The sequence below is a fragment of the Octopus bimaculoides genome, chromosome 4 (assembly GCF_046866305.1).
Source record: "Octopus bimaculoides isolate indiv1 chromosome 4, ASM4686630v1, whole genome shotgun sequence".
In the NCBI taxonomy this organism is placed as follows: Eukaryota; Metazoa; Mollusca; class Cephalopoda; order Octopoda; family Octopodidae; genus Octopus; species Octopus bimaculoides.
This window is the reverse complement of record NC_142931.1, coordinates 72,198,928-72,208,997: the sequence shown is the minus strand read 5'-3', so window position 1 is coordinate 72,208,997 and position 10,070 is coordinate 72,198,928. Positions and strand designations below refer to the sequence as shown.

At 35.0% G+C, this 10,070-nt stretch overlaps 1 non-coding gene across 1 annotated transcript; it reads right to left on the bottom strand.

The window, feature by feature from the left end:
- Positions 1 to 9,039: 9,039 nt before the first annotated feature.
- On the bottom strand, positions 9,040 to 9,153 carry LOC149136078 (U6atac minor spliceosomal RNA). The gene has a single exon (XR_016241743.1). It is a non-coding gene; the product is annotated as a U6atac minor spliceosomal RNA (small nuclear RNA).
- Between the last annotated feature and the right edge of the window lie 917 nt (positions 9,154 to 10,070).

Genomic DNA, 10,070 nt, shown 5'->3' with positions numbered 1-10,070 from the left:
ATAAAATCCATGGCTAAATTAAAAATCTTCTCAATCTTATTTTATTTCCATGACTATAATATTGCATGGGATCAGATTCTTCTAAACTAAACATGTATAAACGCATTTCCTTCTAAACATTTGTAGTTGTTTTTCATTTAGTTTAAAATTCAATTTCGAAGCCGTTTATTGATATAATTTGTCATTTGTTTGTTCAGTTCGTTGACACCTCTCGTTTATCAATATTCTCCTTCAAATAAATGCTCTGTTTTATGCAACTGGGAGTAACCGCAGTTAAATGGAGGCCCGAAGGGAATTAATAAGCACTATTACCAGCAGTATTGTCCAAACATTGTCAAACGAATGTTTTTTTGGTAATCTAATATTGTTAATAATGATAATGAGAATGATGATAAAAACGCATGTCGTTGCAGCTATTGTAGTAGTAGTAGTAGTAGTAGTAGTAGTAGTAGTAGTAGTAGTAGTAGTAGTAGTAGTAGTAATAGTAGTAATAGTAGTAGTAGTAGTAGTAGTGGTAGTAGTAGTAGTAGTAGTAGTAGTAGTAAATATACTAAAATGTTCGATTTTCTTCGCCTTACTATTACTACTACTACTACTACTACTACTACTACTACTACTACTACTACTACTACTGCTGCTGCTGCTGCTGCTGCTTTTGTTGCTGCTTCTGCTGCTGCTGCTGCCGTAAATGTCGTATATATAATAACTGGAGCGTTGGGAACCGTAAGGAAAGATATAGAGAAATGGCTGAAGAAGATTGAAATAGAATGCACGGTAGAACTTCCACAGAAAGTTTGTCTTTTTGGAACAGCAATGATTATGAGTGGTCTAAGTACTTGAAACACTGCAGAAAACTTATGGATACCTAAGTTCACGGGTGGTAACCCGCTGCCCACATAAATCCTACCAGAAATAAAACCGAACGTGAGCCAAATGAGGAGCAGAATATGTAGAAGAAGAAGAAGAAGAAGAAGAAGAAGAAGAAGAAGAAGAAGAAGAAGAAGAAGAAGAAGAAGAAGGAGGAGGAGTAAGATGATGACTACAACAACAAGAAATGCCATCATGTAATACGAGGTAGTTCTCATGTCTCCTGATCCTAATGATTGGGAGTGATAACATATGCCTGTTTTGAGACAGTGAAAAAGATAGACTGCAACAGATTTTCTGCTCAATAACGCAGCTTTGTTTCTTAGCCGCTTGACCATAACGTTTTGATTTGGCTCTCATAGCTTCTGATCTTAATTGATTGGAAGTGTTATCATGTACATTGTTTTGTCTTGGTATAAAAAGATGGGCTATAGCAAATATTCTGCTTAATATCACAGATTTGCTTGTCAGTTGTTTGACTTTTACCAGTTGAGCATGTCCCTTGGTGATTGATGATAAGTGCATCTCTGATCATGAGCAGAAGTAGTGGGGGAGCATCATAGCCATGTGTTGAGAGGAATGCTTTGGGGTTTGAGTAATTCACCTTTGGAAACATAGGTGTTTTGCTCAACATCCTTAAAACAAACCTTATTCAGGGACCTTTTGAGCGGGATAGGCCACTCGATCTAAAGAACATTCTAACTAGGCCCCCACCCACGAAGTCATACGCTGTTTATCTTGATATGAAATCACCATGTCGCGCACATATGGTTGTGATGCTTGTGCCTGGTGTACCCTTATCAGACGGGTAGTCATGATGGGTATACAGGGCTTATTTTACCCCAGTGTCACTTTGATGACATGCACTGCTCTCTCACTCAATAATAATAATAATAATAATAATAATTATTATTATTATTATTATTATTATTATTATTATTATTATTATCATTAGTCAAGACGAAGAGCGCGATTCGATTGTATAAATGTTTTATTCGTTGAACAATATTTCGACAGTACGTCTGTCCTTGTCTAGTTCAAGACAAAAGGTGATTAAAAATTAAAAAAGTCAGAAAACTAAACGTAAACTATGAACGAGAGTAACCAGCGTCCATACGTTGATGGAATGACATCATCAGTTTTTAAGTTTTATAACAGGCAGAAAGAAAGAAAAAAATAGAAAAAGGAAGACGACAGAAAAAAAGGAAAGAAAAAGAGAGAAAGAAGAATATTCAAACAAACAGTTTTGTATAAATTTTATGATATTCTCCTGTCATCTTATTCATTCCTCCAGGGCATGATTTTAATAACCCGCAAACATATTTCTCCTCATACATTCTGAGAAGTGAAAGTGGGGTAGATTCAGAATATTTTTTGAGAATATGCACTTGACTCAACTATCATCATAAAATCTCTTTTTTATTTCTAAAAGCGTGTGGGAGTTTTCCTAAGCCACTCTTTTCCCCATTTGTAATCTCGATCTGCTTCTATGTCTAAGAATTTACTCGTATCACTCTCCATTCCTTGCAGGTAAATGGGTATTAATGTGAAAACATTCGTTTATAGTGGGATGGTGGAAAACTTTTGTGCCAGGGTATCCACTTTGAAAAAATTTTTAATATAGTCAAATTAGTGGGTAGGATCCAAAAGGAAATTGTCAGGCTACATATTCCTTAAGAAGCCATTTGCTACTGAATATATGTACTCTAACGTTTAACATTTAGACATTTTTTATTCTCTTTTGTCTAAGAAAATCTGTAGATAATTTAGCGTCAGTTTTCTCTGTTTTATTTGGTTTACATCCTTCTGTGCCATACTTCAATGTTCATTTCATTTCTCCAGTGAACTTCCACCGAACATGCTTGTGAGTTTTGCAAAAGAAATATTTTGCGCTGAATTTTTAAAGTGTTAAAACCATCGTTGTCACTGCTACACTTAATTCTTATATTATTGGCGGCAATGATACTAGTAGTAGCAATTCTGTTGAGAATATAAGATTTCCTGCTTCTGGTTATTTTTAGACTGCCTTTACTTCACATGTTAGTGAGTTTCCCACTGCTAATCTTGTTATGGTCGTCGTTGTTCTTGTTCTTGTTGCTACTGCTGTTGGGATTCTTGTTTTTGCAGTTGCTTTTGCTGCTACACATATGACTGTTGATATTTTTAATTGCAGCTGAATACTTGGATGGGAGGAGTTGATTGCGAAATAAAAAATCACCTTCAAATCGCTTCCTACATTCATCCATTCTTGGATTGACGACGAAGACGATGCCATTTTGAAATTACATTTTTATGTCTCGCAAAATGTCTTTCCCATTAAATTTTGCCCTTAATTCGTGTAACAAAATCCTTGTTTAGTCCTTGACGGTTATTGTGAAATAGAGAAACAAGACAGAAATTGAAAATCAATAACAAAAGAAATACAAAAGCAGGCTACTAATAATGAAATTAATGCAAAAATATGATAGACATTCCGAAATACATTCAACTTTCGTGACAAACAGCAACAATCATGATAATAATGTTGATGTTGATAACGGTATTATTGTGATTGTAATCATCCTCATCATCATCATCATCATCATCATCATCATCATCATCATTTCTGTTATTGAGCGTAGTAGAGGACGATACAATACAATGATGGTTTATATAAAGCATGTAAGCATACAATACAATGATTGTTTATATAAAGCATGTAATACAATACGATGGTAGTTTATATAAAGCATGTAATACAAAGAAACTAACATATTCAAGCAACATACAAATTCGCAATAAAATAAGAGTGGGCGTTCTCTATCAATCAACAGGTGAATGTTCAGATCATACCATTTTACTCAGACCATAATTATTACGTTCAATAAACACCTTCAAATTTGCTGCTTGGCAGCACATTGTTCCCTGCCTTTATTTTCGTTGACAAAAAAGGTGACAATGTTTTGGCGAAAGAGAAATGTCACTTCCGTATCAGGCTAGTTCACCCGACAACCTCTTTCCTTATTCCGAAACAGCTAAAGGAAGACGTTTGAACGAACTTCACAATGAGCGCAAACGGCACCCAGATCCGTTACGAACGTATCAAAAACTTTAAGCTCTCCTTCGATAAGCATTTATAGAGAATTGTTTTCAATATTCTCTAACGTAAAATGCATTATGGCTATTTAAAGTAACTTCTCACCGATTTCATCAATTGATATGTCTCTTATACTCATTTAAATGTTCATATTTCATATTGAATGAAATGAAACTGGACACGTTTGTGATTTTAACGACTGTTTTTTTTTTTTTGCTGTGTTTTAAATGCTGTTGCAAATGGTGTTATTAGTATTATCTATATCGCTATCTTAATTGTTTTTTCTTTGGTAGCTTCAAGCGGCGTTGCCGGTAGTAGCAATGAATAACGTGCTTCTGCTGGCAATTTTATGAGTTCTTTTGCATGGCATATCATTGTTATCTCTGATGCTATCTTCTTTGTTTGTATAGTTATCGTTTTTATTACTTCTCTTTTTACTACAACTAATTCTACTGTCTTTAATTATTTTAAATTACAACTAACTCTGCAACATTATGTGGAGGAGTTGATTGCGTATAATGGGTTCATCTTCAAATTCTCGTCCTACCTTCCACTCTTACTGATTTGTCGACAATGTCAAAGCTATTTTCACATTCTTCTGTGTCTTGAAATAAATTGCCATACGATTGACCAATTGAATGGACAACAATAACTGTTCAAACGCCCCACACAGAATGGTAAAACAAATTCAAGACTTAAGAGTAAGCACAAAATCATGGAGCTTCCAAATTACCTTCAGTTTCGGCGATAATCAACAAAGTATTAGCATCTATAGTAGCAATAGCAACAGCAATAACAATGATGATCATGATGATGATGATGACGACGACGACGACGACGACGACGACGACGATAGTAATAAAGGTTTCAAATTTTGGCACAAACAGTGATTTAGGTGGGGAAGGCGATAATTCGATAACATTGACCCCAGTTATCAACTGGTACTTTTTTCATTGACTTTAGAAGGATGAAAGACACAGCCGACTATTGCAACATTTTAACTCAGAACTTAAAGACGGAGGAAAGACTGCTCAGCATTTTCGCCAGTGCAGTAAGAAACAACAATAACACAATGTTGACGAAAATATGCTCTGCAATAAAGTAGTATAAAGACATAGATGTGCATATACGAGGGGGTAACCAAAAGAAACTGGATCTTGCAATATCACTTTATTCACAGATTTACAGGTTTCCAATTTTATCGCATTCAAAGTATTCTCCATTTGAAGCAATGCAAAGGTCTAGATGCGTTTTCCACTATTTGAAGCAGCCCTGAAACACTTCGCAAGTGATTCCTTTTAACGCCTCTGTCCTTTTGTCTTCTGCCTTTTCCACATCTGCAAATTCCGTAGTACTAGCTTTCGTCATCAGTGATGACCTGCCGAAAAAATGACAAGATCAACTTCCAAATGTTCTTTCAGTTCACGACACGCATTCAATCGTGCCTGCCTTTGATCTTCCGTGAGCAAGTGAGGAACAAATATTGCTTCAACTCTTTTCATTTGCAATTCTTCACTCAAATTCGTCAATTGTTCGGTGACGGTCCTTCAGGTTAAGTTCATGGATTTTTTTGATGATTTCATGCGCTCAGGATTTCCATGATCGTCCTGAAGAGGGGTTTCTTAAAGCGACAAATGACCGTTCCTTTAGATGGCAAAATTCCGTGCTGCATCTTTTGACAGTGAACAGGTCGCGGTTTCAAAGCGACAAAAATATTTTGACAAATTAAATTGAAATGTTGAAGTGAATCTAACGGTATTTGTGTTTTTTTTTTTAATGGCTTATAAACACCTTCCACGCTGCGATTGTGTATGTTTCGGCACACGATATCAAATCAGGTCACTTGCTATGCTAGTATATCTACGTATGTGGTAATCCAATGATTACAACAGCATCATTCTCCGTTAAGAAAAGTATGTGATCCTAAAATGCGTAGTATCTGTCCGTTAGAAGGCAATTTCTGAAGATTTGATAAAAACAAAAATCCTCTATCAAGATATATATTGGTGCAGCCAACAATGTTGAAAGCCGACACGTAACAACCCCGATCTCCTTTAATTCTGTTAAGCTAAATAAGTCTAACCCACTAGGTAATTACGTACATAAAACTATGATAAGTAGCGTACCATTTAATATTACTAGGTGTATGATCTACAATAATGTTGTATACATGGGTTAATAGTTTGCCCGCTGAGTACACATATTCTTCTAAACGCTTCACTGTTTTCATAAATCGAAATGTAGATTTTTTCAATCACTGAATACAATTCCCACCTGTATAAAATAGATAGACTCCACTCGTCTATTTGATTAAGTTAATTGAACTTAAATTAGTTTGTAACCAACAACTTTATTCCTCATTTTTATTTGACTAACCTTCTATGTAAGTTTCTTAAATCTTTACTCGATTCCTATATTCTGAACACACTACTTACCCGCACTCTGTAAAACTTTATATAACATAATTCGTAATTAGACTATCCACTCTGATTGGAATTACATTACAACGCTTCTACGAAATATATTCTCGAGCAACCAATTAACATATTTTAGCAACCACTCAAGATAGTCTCTCCTAATGTATTAACTTTAAAATCTGTCTGTTTTTACTTCATTGCTTTTCCTATATCAATATTTGAATGTTCGCATTCTCTTCATTAAACTACAATTTTAAATACTATTTGCTAAGAGTTACAATAAATAATTTCTTCATTTTGGTAATTACCCATAAACACATATATCTACAGCGCACTCACTCTTTTCAGAAACTACATTCTAATTAGCTGATTTCGAAACTGATATTTCAATAACATCGTAACCCTAAAACATCTCTCCCTATTCTTACGATAAGCTTTTCCTACCCATACGCGTCCTATTGACCATACCATATAGGTTTTTTTTTTCTTTTTGTACCACCCAAACGTTCGATAATCTATTCTAACTCATAGTTGAAATATACTTGCCGCACGTGCTGGCTTCAGTATACGCATCCTCTTCCTCACATCATACATTCAAAAATCCCTGTCCATATTGGCCCCGGTTATTATTCTTTGTATATTTTTCTGTTGATCTAGAAATTTATGTATCTACTCTTCTCATAACTGTTAGTTTATACCTGTTCTCATATTACTAACTCGCATTTTCTGCCCCTTTTTTCCGTTCGGCCTTCCACTATGACTCATTGACACTAGACTACATCTCTCTAATAAGAATCTAGTTCATTCCCACTCCAAGGAGCGCTATCCATGTGCATTGCAATTATATGAATAGCTATCAGTCGTTTTCAGATAAGGCACCATCTGTGCATCTACACTTCAAACAATTCTAGGTGACTATCTGCACAACATATTACTTGATTATGCCTTATGATCTATACATCTGTAAGACGTCAACACATGCTTAGTTATATAAATAGCATAATCTAAACTTAAATCATTTATTTGCCTGTTTATAATTATTTTTATTACACATTCATACCTGTATACAAGATGCGTGCGTGTGTGTGTGTGCGTGTGTGTGTGTGTCTATACATAAGTATATATATATATATATATATATATATATATATATATATATGTGTAAATATATATATATATATATATATATATATATATATATATCTATATATATATATATATATGTGTGTAAATATATATATTTAAATATTGTACGTATATACGTATATATAAATATGTGTAAATATATATATATATATATATATATATATATATATATATATATATATATATATATATATATATATATATATATATATATATATATATATATATATATATATATATATATATACATATATGTATATATATATATATATATATATATATATATATATATATATATATATAACGTGAGAGAGTTAGGGGTTGGGGGTACAACCCACTAAGGGATAGTGTTTATCCAGTATACTGCTGGGAGGGTACCCAGTTATTGCTACACTAGTGCTATATATATATATATATATATATATATATATATATATATCTATATACATATCTATAGACGTACATAAATACATTGTTGTTGGCACTCTGTTGCTTACGACGTCGAGAGTTCCAGTTGATCCGATAAACGGAACAGCCTGCTCGTGAAATTAACGTGAAATTGGCTGAGCACTCCACAGTCACGTGTACCCTTAACGTAGTTATCGGGGATATTCAGCGTGACACAGTGTGACAAGACTGACCCTTTGAATTACAGGCACAGCAGAAACAGGAAGTGAAAGTTAGAGAAAGTTGTGGTGAAAGAGTACAGCAGGGTTCACCAGCATCCCCTGCCGGAACCTCGTAGAGCTTTAGGTGTTTTCGCTCAATAAACACTCACAACGCCCGGTCTGGGAATCGAAACCGCGATTATATAACCGCGAGTGCGCTGTCCAAACCACTGGACCATATCAAATGTTTTGGCAGCGCATTAAAAGCTAAGGTACTCTGAAACCGAGGCTGTTGCAGTACCTTGTTTTTATGTGAGATGCATTGAACGGTACCCTTGGTACCATGCAGTGGCGACCTGTGCGGGCATTCATGTAGCACTTGATGCCAAAGTTTGTTACCAGTCCTTCCAGTATTTTCCATATGCATATTATTACATGTCTCTCCCGCCTGCGCTCCAGAGAGTAGGGACCTAGTGCCTTCAGTCGCTCCCTGGAGTTCATCTGTTGGACTGTGGGAATCTTTTTTTGTATAGTGACGCTGAATTGCCTCGAGTTCTGCTGTCCGCTTGACACTAGGCGGCTCAGAACAAGTGTCTTCCATAGAGTCAACCTGACTTATTGATCCCTTGTTAGGAATGTCCTCAGTATCCACCCTGCCAGTTGTCTGCACTTTGCTGTCAACTTTGAGGCCTTTGTTCTGTGTCTCATAAGGATTTTCGTCTCTCTGGGAATCCTATTGGCACGTTTGCTGGTCTTTCTTTTTGGTACGCATTTGGCGCATATGTCTTGTATGGTTGACATAAAATGATTTAGTTTGAGGTCATTGTCTTGTATAGAAAGGCTGCCGTGCCAGTTCTGATTTCGAATCTCTTTGCGAATTGACTTCCAGTCCGTCCTGTGGAAATTCAGGTTGGATATGGCCTGGAAAAAATAGGTTGCTCTAAAGTAGAGAGCAATGCCCATATGTGTTAGAAAGCTCGATTGATCTCTTCCGTCCTTGTCAAGGGGAGTGCTAACCGTCTCTCCTTTTTTGCATATATATATATATATATATATATATATATATAGGTACGTATATATATATATATATATATATATATATATATATATATATATATATATATATATATATATATATATAGGTAGGTAGGTAAATGGATATGTAGGCAAATATAAATAAGTAGATAGATAGCTACGTAGGCAATACGGACAGACAAGCATAAACACATACATGCACAAAACGAGACGGAAACACATGACCATATACACACACGCAAAATCCACACACGCATACGTACATACATACATACATACATAGATACATACATACATACATACATACATACATACATACATACATGCAAACATACATACATGTGTGTATACACATGTACACTGACGAGTATACACGAGCATTAACAAACAAATAAGAACGTAGCTCCGAAAACGGAGAGTCAACGACTATTGAAAATTTGCAAGAATTAACGAAAATTTTTCAAAAATATAATAAATAAATGAGTGGAGAATGAACAGGTGAGTGTGCTAATTAATAAGTCATTAAAACATAATGACAAATAAAAGAGGTGTTGGGGTAGAATCGAAATAAATGTGGATGAATTGCTCGACACTTATGAAAATAAAATAGCGAGGAATGTATATATAAAGGTGACGATATATATAAGGATGATGATATGAAGACGAAACTGAATGTGTATATTTCATAACTAATATTGAATATGCTCATACAGTGTGGATCATTTGCCAGTATAACCAAATATAAGCTCAAATCATGAGCTTTGATTTCCTCTAAGTTATGGCATACTCTTCATAGGAGATCCACATATCGCCACCAATCGTGTCGTGCTCCAGTTTAAAAACTCAAGAGACATGGGCGTTAAGGTGGAACTACCGGAAAGAAGTCTACGCAGTAATTTTTGAAAACCTGTACTTAATTAC